A 16,762-nucleotide genomic window follows, 5' to 3' on the forward strand; every position below is an offset into this window, starting at 1 on the left:
AAGTTTGGGCACCCTTGGAGATTTGTGTGCTTTGATAATTTTGACCAAGGTTTCTGACCTTAATTAGCCTGTTAGGGTTATGGCTTGTTCGCTACCATCGTTAGGAAATGCCAGGTGATGAAAATTTCCCAGCTTTATAAAAACCAAGCCTCCTCTAACTTTATGCCAAAAAAACAGCAGCCATGGGTTCTTCTAAGCAGCTGCCTAGCACTCTGAAAATGAAAATGGTGGAGGCCCATAAAACAGGAGAAGGCTATAAGAAGATAGCAAAGTGTTTTCAAGTTGCCCTTTCCTCAGTTTGAAATGTAATTAAGAAATGGCAGTTAACAGGAACAGTGAAGGTCAAGATAAGGTCTGGAAGACCAAGCAAAATTTCAGTGAGAGCTGTTCGTATGATTGCTAGAGAGGCAAATCAGAACCCCCGCTTGACCTCAAAAGACCTACAGAAATATTTAACAGACTCTAGCTTTGTGGTTCATTGTTCTACTGTTCAGAGACACCTGCACAAATATGACCTTCATGGAAGAGTCATCAGAAGAAAACCTCTCCTGCAGCCTCACCATAAAATTCAGCATCAGAAGTATGCAAAAGAACATTAAACAAGGCTGATACATTTTGGAAACAAGTTCTGTCGACTGAAAAGGTTAAAATAGAAGTCTTTGGCCACAATGAGCAAAGGTATGTGTGGAGAGAAAAGGCCACCAAATTTCAGGAAAATAACATCTCGCCAACTATTAAGCATGGGGGTGGATCAGTCATGCTTTGGGGTTGTGTTGCAGCCAATGGTACAGGGGACATTTCACGGGTAGAGGGAACAATGGATTCAATGAAATTTCAACAAATTCTTGATGCAAACATAACACCATCTGTAAAAAAGCTGAAGTTGAAAAGAGGATGGCTTCTACAAACATCAAAATACACAATAGGCTACCTCAAAAGGCGTAAGCTGAAGGTTTTACAATGGCCCTCACAGTCCCCTCTTCTGAACATCAATGAAAATCTGTGGCTAGACATCAAAATAGCAGTGCATGCAAGATGACCAAGGAATCTCACAGAACTGGAAGGATTTTCCAAGGAAGAATGGATGAAAATCCCTCAAACAAGAATTGAAAGACTCTTGTCTTGCTACAAAAAGCTTTTACAAGCTGTGATACTTTCAAAAGGGGGCGCTACTAGGTACTAACCATGCAGGGTGCCCAAACTTTTGTATTGGTCCATTTTCCTTTTTCGTCATTTTTAAAATGTAAAAGATTAAAAAATATATATATTTTTTGCCTAAAATACAAAGGAAATCTGTTATCTTTAACTTCAGGCCTTTTAGAGATCATTTCATCTTCAACTTGCTTAACTGTTCACAATAACACTAACTTTGACCAGGGGTGCTCAAACTTTTACATGCCACTGTATTTACCTTCTACCTAATTAGGAGACCTATCCCTATAACCATCATTACAGCTCCCCTTCTCCCGACCGGCTGTTGATGCAGATACACTCCCCCCATATTGCGGGTGAAATACTTTTCAGATTACATAGGCACATACAATCAGATGACCAGAAAATGAGCCTGCAAGTTACGTTCCTATTCAGTCTCAATTCTGCTTCAAAAATAGATGAAATTGATGTCATAGGAAAATAGAAGAGCAGCTCTGGATCTGTCGTCTGATGCAAAAATGAAGGTTTTCTGTTTTCCTGCTGCAATTTTCCCTTTCCATTAGCATTTCCTGCCAAGAGACACATAACTCTGGCTTTTGATAATATGACTTAATTGTCACTGACCCTTTAGAATGGAAAATCTGAGTCTCTAGCAGCTGAGAGCCGTCTCTCCACTGATTCCAGCTTGGCTCATTGATTGCAAAAAAAAATGCTCCGAACAACGATTCAGCTCCGGAAAATAAAGTAGAAAGATTAACATGAGCTTGGTGGAGAGGAGCGCTGTGCATCAGGGAGTTTTATCCACTTTACGTGAGCTGCCGTCACATTTTCCACCCCATTGTTTGTCTGGTTTTTTTATGTGTTACTAACAAATCTGTGGCTTGACCTCAGTCACAATGACATTTCCCATTTATACCGCAGGGACATGTAACCACGGTCATGAGGCACAATCTTTCTGTTATTAATAAACATGCATTTTCCAATTGGACGCAGTTGTCGTATGAAAGTAAATGTGGCCTGCAGGGGTAGGGTAGACACAGACAATTAGGGGGCTCCTGTCTAAGATCAGTACATGGTAGTAACCAGGCCCTTCTCAGGCTGGGCCTCAGTGCAGCTGCTTAGGCTACATACTCCAAGTATACTGCTGTGTTGCAAAAGGTTAAAACAGCTTTTAGTACACATAACACTTTAATATACCCAGGGACTGTCCTGATTCTCAAGCTCTCTAACTTGCCATCCACTCTATTTAAGGCGCATCCTTATCGGCATTCTGCCAGCCCCATAGGTGCTGGGGCTTCCTCTACCTCACTATTTAGCAGGCATTGCCATGTTCAACATCCAACATTATTCTCTCATTGATAGACTGTAACCGCTAAATTGGTCATCTCATATTATGTAAATGGCTATTTTCCTTAAAAAAACTGCTTAGCCTGTGGGTGTCAGATTTCCTGTTGTCCTTTTACAGTTTGACCACTAGTGGCTGCTATTGTTCACCTTAATAGTTGTGCTGCAATCCCACTCCTTACCACTGGAGGCTGGTAATTGCCCTTTACTAAGATGGCAGATTCTGCACCTGTGGAATCCATCTTGTATCCTGTTTGGGCCTACTTAAAGCCACATGGATCTCTCACTTATTGCTTGAGTATTGTGTCTAGCTGTTTAGTCTAGTTCCAGTCTCTTGCTCCTGGACTGTCTTACCCAGACTGTTCTCACCTATCTACAGATTGTTTCCTACAACTCCTTTGCTAACTCCAAGAACTTCTACCCCTTGCTGTTCCTGCTCGTGCTCCTTTGGTAACAGTGGGAGTCAATGCACCCTCTTTAAGTGGGGTACCATATTAAGAGTCAAAGGCCACACACTCAAAACTGATCCTCTTACATGTCCATCAGTGGAGTGTTGCTGAACTTGAGGACAGAGTTGTATTTTTCATCATGGATGCAACAATGGCTGGAATTGCTTGTCAGTTGTGGTGGGCTAGAAACTAGAGAAGGTGACTCAAGACCTGTGATGATGCTGCGAAAGCATGGGAAATCCATTGAGCGAGTGATGCCACCTTGATACCGTTGAGCAAGGCCTGGAGATTGTCCCAAAGAGCAAATTTGATCTGACTAGAGACTCGTTGCTGCTTGAGGGTAGTGGGTTAGGTTGGTCTAGCCATTGAACAGGGCAGCTTGCAGTAAGGATGAGCAGATATTCAGCCTGGGGAGGAGTCATCAGCTTCTAAGGAAGCTGGGGCAGGTTGGGTGGTGGTAGACTCATATGCAGGTGAGGCTACAGCTAAGTCTGGGTGGGGCTGTGAGGGTCGTCACCAGAGAGGGACTGGGGAACATTGTGTAACAGAGATCTGGCTACTATGAGGCCTATAGTGTGGCCTGGTTGGTTCAGTCAGGTGGTGGAGTGGATTGAATGGTTGTCTGATAAGAAGGGTCAGTTGAGGAAGTCTCGTAAGAATAGGACCATTTTAGCGACCCTCCTCCTGTTTGCATTCAATGTGTTGCGTTACTGTGGAGGATAAAGTGTGAGTTAACGGTGAAATGTCCTAAGCTCTTGCAAACCAAAAAACTCTCCAGAGGTCTGTGTGAAGTAATATATGTCTGAGAGCCACGTGAAGTTGACAAGGAACTGAAATAGAGAAATAGAAAATTAGTTACAGCCATCATATTATATACAATTATGTTCCTGGTCCTGGAACATCTAAGCTATAGCGCTACCTGTAATGAGCTGCAACCACCAAGCTCATGTGCCCGGCATGACATCTGTAACAGACAAGCTTCTTGTGCCACTGTGTAAAGGAAAAGTGACGTTCTACCATTTCAACTTTGGTCTACAACCATTTCTTTAGAGGGATCATTCAATCTGTTTCCTACATGCATCTATTACTTGCCAAAAGTTTTGATTTTGCTGGCACTTTCCTTTGATCTGGGTCACAAAAGGATGGAGCTTAGCAAAAACCCAAAAGTAGGCACTTAGGGGCATGACTTCGGAATGTATAACTATACGGCCTACTATATGCAGCCCACTGAAAACCCCCCCACTTACTATAAATAAAAATCACCACACTGTGACATTGGATATAATGGCCACAGCAGCCTCATTTATTATATAACAGCATGTAAACATAAATAACATTAATTAACATTAAATTAACTCTGAAAAAGGAGGAGGGGAATTGAAGGCTCCACCATTTTGGAAAAAACTGCAACAAACAGCTCCACCATGCCACCCCCAGCCGCACCACAACCGGCCCAGGGGGACCCAGCTGACTGTTGCCCATCCAAAAATGTCCCGCTGAGACCTCGCTCAGTAGGGACCCATTTTAAATTTTAACACCTGCTTAACACCGATGGGAGTCACCCATCCCTGCAGTGGGCTCCCCCGTCCTCCTTCGATGTAAGCAACCGCCTTCAAAACCCCCCTCCTTTTCCGCCAACCGCTGTGACAATTTAATAAGGAACAATATGCAAAATTGCAAAGCAAATAGGGCGGGTGGGCAGGAGATTCAGGTACGTTAAACTTTCCCGAATGGACTACCCCCACCGCCCCTCACCTTATATACTCCCCACAGAGATACCCCCCACTAGCCAATCAGATAACCCCGTGCTTTCCCCCTGACCCTATACTCCTTCCCTACAAATTCGCGCCCAAAACTCTATTCCTTACATTAACCCCTTACCACCCCAAATTACGGCCTAGCAGACCTCCTGAGTCATGTGGCCCTCCCCTTAAGCCCCCTATGGGGGGATGCAGTCCGGGCCATACTTTCTCAGTTATTTAGGGGAAAACTTCTCAGTGGCCCTCTTGTTGGGCTTAAGCATCTCGAATTTTGTGTTCTAAATTTTGGAAAGTATGATATAGTTCAGGGTTGGCCAATTTATTTTCCCGAGTGGCCACATGAGAGACAGTGATTGTTGTGGAGGGCTGAACTAATAGGCTAAAATTAATTCTGCTCAATAGTAATATTAACATATTAATAATAATTATTTTATGTTAACAAGAATAACTAATTGTATCACTTAATATTGAGCAGAATTTAGTATGCTGACACCCTTATATACCGTATGAGCCCACACACAGCCCCCTATATATAGTATAAGCCCAAACACAGCCCCCTATATATAGTATAAGCCCACACACAGCCACCTATATATAATATGAGCTCTCCCACAGCCCCTTAAAAGCAGTATGAACCCACTCACAGTACCCTTATATACAATATGAGCCCCCCAAATAAGCCCCCTATCTACAGTTTGTACAGTATGAGCTGCCACATAGCACCTTATATATAGTATAAACCCACACACAGTACCCTTATATGCAATATGAGCCCCCCACGTAGCCCCTATATAAAGTATGAGCCCTCACATAGCCTCTCTGTATACAGTATGAGGCCATACACAGTACCCCTATATACAGGAACAATTCCCATATACATATACTGTATACCGCTGTCTGCATCCTAAGGATGCGGATAGTGGTGATATTTGGACATGGGTGTCGCGTGAGGGAGGGCATGGTGTGTTTTTAGTCCTTTGGCTGTTTCAGTCTGCGGGCCTGGAACAGCCAGATGGCCGAATGTGGACCGCGGGCCGCACTTTGCCCAGGTCTGGTATAGTTCAATGCATTTCTATTAATGTTGCTCTCCCTTCTACTATTGTTTGACTCCAAAGTGGTAATGGGTCAGCCACAGCGTACTTGGTCCTACTATAGGTAGTGCTGGCGAAATTGAATGTATATTTTTTACAGTAATGGGTCAACTAAGACTGCAAATTAGGAATCCGTAGTTGATAATAATGACATTGTGGCTGGCAATTGGGCCAAAGGAGTCATGGGGCTGACACTAATGTGAGGATGATCTTAATGGCACTTGTTATGAGAACATAGACAATGGTGGTAATGTCATTGGGACACAGAAATCTAATTTATAATTTGGAGTATAGGAAATGGTATAACTTGCTAATTGCTGGGGATCCAACTGCTGGGACCCTTAGCGATTCTTAGAACAGGGTTCCTGAACCCCGAGAAGAGATATCGGCAGAGTACCTCTTCATTCATTGTCTATGGGACTGCTGCAAATGGTGGATCACTTTACCTGGTTTTCTCCGCAGTCCCATAGACATGGAATGGAGTGGAGTCCAATCATGTGCAGCTATACTCCATTCAAGGAGGAGATCTGCGAGTTCAATTCTTTGGCTTGCCCAATCTTGTTCTCAGGATCACTTGGCGACCCAACAGTCGGAACCTCAGCGATCAGGAAGTTATGATCTATCTTATTGATAGGGAATAACTTGCAATTTTGGGGAAACCTCTTTAATCCACAATGAATATTCAGTGAATGGATTGTGATTGAATGAAAATCAAGAAGGAATCCCAGAAGGACGTGTTCCTGAATATTACACCAATCTAATCATTTTTCTAGTTACTGGACCTTTACATTGAATAATAATCTTTTCCCGAGGCCAAAAAAACCTAATGGAAAAGAAAACATAGGACATATTATGAAAACAGAAGAGTAAATTACATTACATGGCTCAAGGCTATGCTCCCATTGGAAGAGGGATTGGAGACATTTTAAGGTTAGATGGAGGGGAAGAATTTGCAGTCAATTTCTGTAATGAGAATAAGCATTACTTTTAATGGAAAAGTGAGATGATGGCGGGATACACAGAAAACAAAACCACATAAGTAACTAGGACCAGAAACCACGTGCTCGTGCATAAGTCACTATCATGAAGCCAGGAAGGTCAATGGATTTGAGAAAACTGTAAAGACATTTCAGCAAACAGAGATCATCAAAATGCTGAAAGTCAAAAGACATACAGAAGCCTGGTCATAGAGAATGGCAAACAAAGCAGTTGTCCAGGGCTTATGTTTCCTAGAGCCTCAGTCTGTGGACAAAAACCCTAACAAACTTATATTAGCTATCCTTCCAATAGCATTTATCATCTAAGGGGGTCCTATGTTCCCCTCGACAATGGATCGGAAGTTCACATTCACATTATTGCTTCCATACTGTAGACCCAGAGAAGTAAATAGTGAAATGATCACGTATTTGCACCACCATGACTGTTACATGGGGGATATGAGACATCTTTTCTCATGGCCCTAGTGGTCAGACCCAATGGTCATACATTTATTACCTTTACTATGGATAGGTAATAGGTGTTGTCTGTCCAGATACCCCTTTAAAGGATATGGTCCATATAAAGTACAACCATTATCTTTCAGCCTTCTGTTACAGCATTCTGGCATACTGTATATATGTCCTCAATCTGTTCTGTAAGGCACAAAAACTGAAGTTTTATTTTACTCAGAGACAGCACGGTCCGGTCTGATGGATGTCTCTGGTCTTGATCCAGCGCCTCATCTCTTCTTTCAATTGCCGCCTCCTGTGCCATCTCACAGTGTCCCTCAAATGGGCTCCTGCTTTACTACTGTAGTGCGCATGCGCAGGGAAAGGCCAAACTTAGGTAAAGTCAGCACTTGTGCATTATAGTACTTTGCTCTGCCCGCCGCAGGGCAGAGAGACGTACGCCTGCGCAGGAGCGCGATGGAGGACACTGTGCGGATGATGTAGGATGCATCATCCACGAGAAGCACGGAAAGAGGACGGTGATCGCAAGAAGAGAGGAGGCAGCGGATCAAGACCAGAGACGCCCATCAGAGCGGACCGTGCCGACAGTGAGTATAATAAAAGGTCTTTTTTTGTACTTTGCAGAGTGGATTGGGGACATATATACAGTTTACTAAAAAATAGGGCTGGATCAGGCACAGCTAGTGTAAGCCCGGAAATGACAGAGGTTTGTAAGTAGGAGGCTAGGTAAGGGTTAACTATTGGTTTGGCAGGTACACCAGAGGTCAGTTAGAAGGGGTGAATCAGAGGTTAGGTCACATGGGGTGGTGGGGGAGTCTGAGTCAGGATTGCGTAATCAGGATATGGGGGGTGGAGTATTTGAGTACCTTATAAGAAGAGGATCCAGGGGGTGCTGCTGCCATTCAAGATACAGGTCCAGGAAACATCCCGCCCAGCCGCCCCTATTTTAGGTTTGGTTGGTATTGGCCAAACTCCGGTGGTGGGTGAGGGATTTTCATGTAAAATTTGTCTGTAGTAGCAGTCAGAGGTGAGGCGGTTAGGGATGGCCTTGGATAATGGGACTGGAGTCCCATCGGAGGTATGGTGACCCCTCATTATTATGTGTGGTAATACCCGCTGGACGGTTCCCGGGAAACAGAAAAATGGTTTGGGCAGTACCATGACGATTTGTCAACCCCAATTGGGGTGGTGGGACTAGGGAGTGTTGTGTTTCGGTACTGTCCAGTGTTGGGGGCCATCCAGGATCTTCTTAGAGAAATTAATGGTGTTAATCTTATTCAAATAATTGTTATGTTTAATAAAGGCTGCTGTGGCCATTATTATTATATTCCATCATCACTCGGCATTATGTGGTCATTTATTAATGCCGTAGACACTTTGCAATACTCTATTCATGATGTCACAGATGGTTGAAAGATGCTGGCCGTATTTTATATGGGGGAAACCTGATGACAGCTTCCCTTTAAACCACCCAGTAATATTTTGTGGTTTACGAGGGTATTACAGAGAAACCTCTACAAACACTTACCACTTTATCTAGGCCATCTTTTCTATGCCAGATTTTCACTTCTATGAATTTCTTGGCATACTAGATATCTTTGAAAGGATCCTTTTAGAAGACATTTTGAATGCATTTTTGGGTGGTCATCTTAAAGAGGTGTCATTATACTTTGGAGCTGAATTGGAGTATTATTTGATGTTGCCTATTATTTGGGTACTGTATATATTATAGATGGTTATAAAGTTATCGGACAGGGAGCCAAAATTCAGTTATGGGAGGACTTTGGTTGTCAGTGAGAGAGGTAAAAGTTGAAAGCTTGGCAAATGATGTAAAGATGGCAAGTCGTCCCCAGGCTGCTGGGTCCCCAGACAAAACACTGGTGGGATCATGCGGTCTTGAATCTGGTACAGGTAGACTACTCCAACTCTCCAGCAGAGTGAGAAAACATTTGACACAGAGGAAAGAAGAGCAGAAAAGTTGGTCTCAGGGCTGGCAACATTTTGGCCACATAACAGGCAAAGTAGGAGTCCATGCTTCACTAAATGGTCCTACAGTGGGTGTAGTACAATCCAAGTTCCCTATTATCTCAGCTTGTGGCAAAATTGTCACTTAAAGGGAACCTTTCATTGTTTTGTTTTTTTATTTAAATGGAGTACCTCTTCCGGTTGGCGCTGCTCCGCTGATTCTGGAACAGTTTTTCTGTTTCTTCTGTGACTCTCGATTCCAAAGGTTCCAAAGATGTAAATTTTCTCTTTTCAAGCCACTGGGCGTGTACAATAGAACTTGGGAGCATTTGCCTTTTCTCCTCTGATGCTGGCCAATCAAAACACGGCCACGCCCACAGAGAAGTTCAGTGGTACACGCCCAGTTGATTGAAGTAAAATTTGCACCATTATTACGTGTGGCATAACTTTGTAAAGGAGGGGTACAGAAAAAAAAAGAAAAACTGTTCCAGAATCAGAGGAGCAGTGGCAATTGGAGGAGGTACTCAGTTTAAATAATAAAAAAAATCCTGTAAAAGGTCCTCTTTAAGCTGCACTAATGAGATAAAGTAGACAGCACCCTTTTAGAGGAACTCTATTTTGAAGAGTTATTTTGTCAGCCCAAAATGCTACAACACTCACTCATTAGACCTCATATTTAGAACATTTTGATCTGCAATATCTTGATTATTGCTGAGGACATGGTAATGGAAATATTCATTTCTCTGGCACAAATATCAGCTGGACTGCTTATGGGGGGAGCACACTGGGCATTTGTCAGGGTCTCTCTCAGATTACCTGGGATCTCTGAAAATATGAAACCCCGCAACAAACTTAAACCAGTTATCCCTCAAACATTTGGTCAGCCATCCATTATGACATCTAAAACCTTAAGTAAACCATGCTGAAAATAGAAACCATATTTTGCCCTTGTCCTTGACCCTATATGTGCGAATATATGAGGGTATGTAGAAGTACAGGAGATAGCCACAGAGACATATCATATGTCTATATAAGGTGAACTAGTACATATAAACCTATGAATTCACTAATGAGATAAAGTAGTGAACAGCCCCTTCTTTTCAAAGTATTTTGGGAGCTCAGCTACCACGACGGCCGCTCCTTGGACTGATCTGCTTGGACCCCTTACAATCTGCTGGTATTGTTAAAGATATTATAAGGACACATGTAAATACTTCTCTGACACACAGAGCCCCCCAGAATTACTGCTTTTATAGCACACCAGCAATCCTATAGAAAACAGGGATGAATTTGAAGGGCTTGAATGAAATTAGAAAAAAAAATTTTTTTTTTCTTCCTAGAACCAGTTCCACCCTTGTCCATAGGTGAACTATTGCTGCCCAACTCCCATCACTTGACTTGCAATGTCAGACTAGGTTAATGGGCAATAGTGGTGCAGTTTGTAGGAAAAAAAAATAAATTCTAATCATAAAACCCTTTTAATCTCTTTATGCACTACCTTTAAAACATCTGACCATGAAGGATCTTCCCTTGCATGTTTTCTTTTCCAAGATGAGCAGCAGGCGCTGATTATCCTTGAGTTCATTGGCTTTTGTTTATATAAGACGTTCTCTGATCTCACTTGCCAAATCAACTCCGCATAAACAGGGATCGCAGACAATTGTAAATTAACTCCTAGAGCTCTGAACTGGCTAATGTTTCTGTTAATTAATTAATTTGAAAATAGCAATTTGAAATATTTAAACTCCCAGAGGGGCCTTGCATGGCCCATAAGTCTCCTTACGCCTACTTGGCGCTCTGCACATGTAGAAATATTACCGTTGAATTAATAGGATTAATCAGTGATTGATCTTATATAGGTAATTATATTGTATTCACGGGGGCCTGCGATGACCCTAATTCTGTCACTGAAGTACAGCATTTTACCATTGTCAGGGCTCTAATTTAGTTTGCTAATGAATTTACCATTAGTTGATTTAAACTAAAAAGATTTGATATTTTGATATTCAAATCATTTCACCTATATTTTTTAAGTCAATGTTCACTATTGGGCAACCCCTTATTAATTATATTTATCCCCTGGACCGGTGCCGCTTACCTGCTCTCAGCACTGTGTCCCCTGCCGGTCTCCTGACAAAAATAACGTCACATGACTGCAGCAGCCAAACAGCAGCTGCTGATCAGATGCAGCCTTCACATTTCTGTCTGAGTGAAAGAAACACTGATTGGCTGCAGTGGTCACACGACATGGTTTATGTCAGGAAACCGGCTGGTGTCGCAATACTGGTCCAGAGTTAAGTATAGATTCGCATAAATGCAGTCACATGCCAACTAGACATGCGCGGCCTCGGTCAACACAAATGAATTGAGCGAGGCCGGACATGTCTAGCCGAAATGTGGCCAGAAGTATGCAAATCACAAACTTGCGATCACATGTCCGCCCACTCCCAACCGTCGACACTGAAGAATTCTGACAGTGCGCACTGTGAAGATTCACAAGTCTGCAGTGAGCGCACACTTGAGCCCAAACCTGGACAACCCCTCTGAGGTAGTTACACCTTTTGTTTTGCCCTGCTTCTATACCCCATTGTTACTAGATCCATTTGTGTTGTGACAGGCTTGTGACTTAATGAGTGACAGATTGTAAAATTAAGGACCACATGGATCTGACACCAGAACCAGCATTTGTAAGAGAGGTATGTCCCGGGTCTAAAATATCTTATATAGGGAATCGCTGCATCACTGATAGTAACCTGAAGTTTTGCAAGTTTTGTAGAGAAATATGAAGAAACTAGATGGTGGCCCGATTCTAATGTATCGGGTATTCTAGAATATGTATGCGGCCGACCGGGCGCAATCAGCAGAGCGTTGTTTAAATTTGGCGCCAAAATCGCTGATTGGTCGCGGCTGGCGACCGCGACCATACAGTGGCGACCGCGACCAATCAGCAAAGCGGTGTTTAAATTTGGCGGCAATATCGCTGATTGGTCGCGGCCGGCAGTCGCGACCAATCAGCAGAGCGGTGTTTAAATTTGGCGCCAATATCGCTGATTGGTCACGGCCGGCGGTCAAGACCAATCAGCAGAGCGGTGTTTAAATTTGGCGCCAATATCGCTGATTGGTCGCGGCCAGCGGCCACAGCCAATCAGCGAATCGTATTAGTGAGGACCGGGGAGCGGCGCTGCCTGTGCGGGTACTTCCGCTGCGAGGAGCCGGGAGATGAGCGGCTGGTCGCAGCAGAAGTATCCCGACCGGCGGCGCCATTCCCTGGTCCTCCCTTCACGCTTGCCGTCGGGAGATCAGCGGCCCTAGCCGCTGATCTCCCGACGGTAGCCGCATGGAGGTCAGCGGCGCCGCAGGTCGGGGTAGTTGTGCTGCGAGCAGCCGGGAGATGACCGGCTAGCGCCGGTCATTTCCCGGCTGCATCGCCGCTGACCTCCGTGCGGCAGATGAGCCGCTAATGGCCGCCATCTTTTTCTGAAATCCCGCGTCTCTGATTGGCCACGGCCGGACCAATCAGCGACGCGGGATTTCCTGGACAGACAGACAGACGGGATAAGATGATTATATATATTAGATGTACAGAAACTCCTTGCAAGAAGAAATGTATCATTACTGAACTATTCTGCATCTGAGTGTTTTCACATAATGGATTAAAGCGAGTCGTAAGCAATTAGTCATACGGCAAAAGGACACTAAAAAGAAAGCAGCTCATTTGTAATTATTGCACCCTCACTCTTAAAAAACATCAAGAACTATTTCACAAAGTGTTCTCAGAGCTGTGTGACTCTAACTTTATCCCCCAGGCTTTGCCAAGGCTCAGGACATGTTTCGTCTCGTTCCTATGTAGGCATGCATTGTGTAAAACCCTATGAACACTCCTTTAGTCTCAGTTCGTTAAAGAGCAAATTATGAATTTATTTTTACTTTAAGTGCTTTATGAGACGCAAAACGTGTAAGACACGTAAACCTATGGTCTATAGACCCTCCTGGTACTATCTGTAATCTTAAAGAGGACCTGTCACTTACATAAATATGAATTTTTCTTATATGGTGTAATTGCCGCTGTTCTCCTGAATTAGGCATGATTTCTCTTTTGTTTCTGCTCCTCTCCATTCCTGACATATGGCCCCCTCTTCCTTGTATCTAAATCTAGTCTTTTAAGTCAAGTGGGCGTGGTCCATAATGCTACTGTGTGGGAGTCTACTTAAAGATCACTTCCAGTTGCCCAACAAGACTAAATTGATGTACAGGGAAGAGAGGGCCATGTCTCAGGAACAGAGAGGAGCAAGAACGAATGAAAAAAACACCAGATTCACGAGAACAGGGGCATTTACACCAGGTACAAAAATACATATTTATGGCAAGTGACAGGTCCTCTTTAACCCTTTTTTGACTTTAAGCCAGGGCACTTTTTCATATTGTCACATTCCAGCATCTATAACTATTTAATATTTTTGACAACATAGTCATATTGGGTTTGCTTTTTTTAGGGATGAGTTGTGTTTGTCAGTGGTATCATTTTAAGGTATATATAATTTATTAACAAACTTATTCTGACTCCATAACTAGGCTGCAAATATAGGGCTAGATACTATTTATATGGATATCTATATGTACCAGTACTCACACAAAGTGATTTAATCAGATAGCGTAACTCGACTGCGGAGGCATGTATGAAGATTCCAGAAGAAGGTTTATTTTCAAGCTGAATTCTTGTATTATGCACAGTTGTAGTAGGTGAAAAGACGATTCTAACCCAGAGCTATATAGATATGAACTTCTCAACATGGCTGACATACATTATCTGGGCAGGAAGAAGGTAGAGGTTACTGACAGAGTTGAGGAGATAGACAGGGAGAGAGACAGGACAAACTTCTAAAAGGTTAACCCGATTGCTTAGCAGTGAAACAGAAACAATACAATACAGTATAATTCTCAAGTCATGGGACATGATAAAACTTTTATAAACACTATATGGGGAGGAATATGAACAAAACAACAATTCTGCCACTGTTTTTATGCTATTTAAATTTTACTTTATTAACCGTGCTGCACAAATAAAGCGTTAACTTTATTCTTTGGGTCAGTACAAATATGGCAATACCAAATTTATATAGTTGGTTTAATGTTCGCTTTACCGCTCTGTCCTGCTACAGGTTAAGGTGCCAACTCCTCCCCTACGCCTTTTATAATTACTAACTGCCCCACAGATATCACCTGACCTGGTGTCTCGTCCAATCTCTTCCCTGAGGGAACATGTACTTCACTATTGAGTTCCTACTAATGCAATTCTTTCTGTTTTCACTTTCTCTATCACCTTTGACCAGCAGATGGCGATGTTCGCTTGTAGCCACTCTGTTAGGCATTAACTGTGTGCATCTTCTCACTTGTCTATCTCCTTACATATCAGCTTACAAGAGAAAAATACATTCATCATCCCTTCCAGGAGGATTAGATACAACATGTTCACTGCCGGTATCTAAAATACTGCTTTATAATGTTCTGGCAATAAGACAAAAATGATAATGAGAAGACACATTAAGAATGTACCGAGAGCAGCTATTACCTGTCCAAAGTCCTGAGACACAACAGATTTCTTCATATTCCCTAAAGTAGACGTTAAGAGACATCATAATCAGCTGGGACTCAGCTCTGAGACATGATGTTCTTGTTACACTCCGCAAGAGAACGCTACAGAAAATACACCGCATTATCGATGTATGTAAGGAATGTTCTCACCATTGTTGCAAAACTTCATTTTCCAGAGAAAGCAGAATTCCTTTCTAGAACATTTCTCCCAGAAAATTATTGCAATTATACATGTTTTGTTATACACATGTGTATTTCCTTTGTGTTTATTGGAACGACACAAAAAAAAACAGAGAAAAACAGACAAATTGGACATCATTTCATAATTTCACACAAAACTCCCAAAATGGGCCAGACAAAATTGTTGGCACCCTCAGCTTAATATTTGGTTGCACACCCTTTGGAATAAATAACTGTAATGAATAGTTTTCTATAATCATAAACAAGCTTCTTACACCTCTCAACTGGAATTTCGGACCACTCTTCTTTTGAAAAACTGCTCCAGGTCTCTCATATTTGAAGGCGCCTTCTCCCAACAGCACCTTTAAGATCTCTCCACAGGTGTTCAAAGGGATTTAGATCCGGACTCATTGCTCGCCACTTCAAAACTCTCCAGCGCTTTGTTTCCATCCATTTCTGGGTGCTCCTTGAAGTGTGTTTTGAGGTCATTGTCCTGCTAGAAGACTCATGACCTAGGATACAAATCCAAGTTTCTGACACTGGGCACTACATTGCGACCCAAAATCCTTTGATAATCTTCAGATATTATGATGCCTTGAACACAGTCAAGGCACCCAGAGCCAGGGGCAGCAAAACAACCCAAAACGCCTTTGAATCTCCACCATATTTGACTGTAGGTACTGTGTTCTATTCTTTGTAGACCTCATTCAGGTCTGTTTTCAGGAAACAGAAGGATGTGCTTTTCCAAAAGGATTTTGGCTTACTCACATTCATTTTGGCAAACTGCAGTCTAGCTTTTTTTTTGTCTCTGTGTCAGGTCCTCCTTGGTCTCTTGCCATAACATTTAATATCAATCAAATGTCGACAGATAGTTTGTCTGACACTGATGCACCCTGAGCCTGCAGGACAGCTTGAATTTCTTTGAAACTTGATTGGGGTCGCTTATCCACCTTTCGGACTATCCTGCACTGCAACCTTTCATAAATTTTTCTCTGCCATACACGTCCAGGGAGATTAGCTACAGTGATGGACTTGTAACCTTGAGATTGTTGATATTGTTCAACAATTTTGGTCCTCAAATCCTCAGACAATTCTCTTCTCTGCTTTCTGTTCTCCGCGCTTAGTGTGGCACACACATACACACAATGCAAAGATTGAGTTAACGTCTCCCCTTTTATTTGGTTTCAGGTGTGATTTTCATATTGCCCACACCTGTTACTTGCCACAGGCGAATTTGAACGAGCATCACTTGCTTGAAACAAAGTTGTTTATCCACAATTTTGGAAAAAGGTGCCAACAATTTTGTCCAACCCATTTTCAGGATTTCTTTTTTCCTTAATAATAAAGACCTTCATTTAAAAACTGCATTTTGTGTTTACTTGTGTTATCTTTGTCTAATATTTAAATTTAATTTGTGATCTGAAACAAAAGGATAAGAAATCAGAAAGGCAAACACTTTTTCACACCACTTTATAACACTCCCAAAAAGCGTTAAACATTTTTGCTGGGTTAAATTTCTCACTCATACACTATTAAGTTTTCTGGGGTACATTTTTGTGATATATATAGCACTCAGAAAAAGCATTTAAAAAATTTGCTTGGTTAAATTCCTCAACCATGCAGTATCACGTGCTTCGTGGTTCATTTCTGTGGCATATAACACTACAGAAAAGAGTTGTAAAAGTTGGCTGGATCACATTTCTCTCCCATACACTATTCCGTGTTCTGGAGTAGATTTTGTTGGTATATAACCCTCAAAAAACGTGTTAAAAATATATTGG

This window comes from Phyllobates terribilis, unplaced genomic scaffold, assembly GCF_046119375.1.
Source record: "Phyllobates terribilis strain yellow unplaced genomic scaffold, ASM4611937v1 Scaffold_4__5_contigs__length_816908805, whole genome shotgun sequence".
NCBI classification, from domain to species: domain Eukaryota; kingdom Metazoa; phylum Chordata; class Amphibia; order Anura; family Dendrobatidae; genus Phyllobates; species Phyllobates terribilis.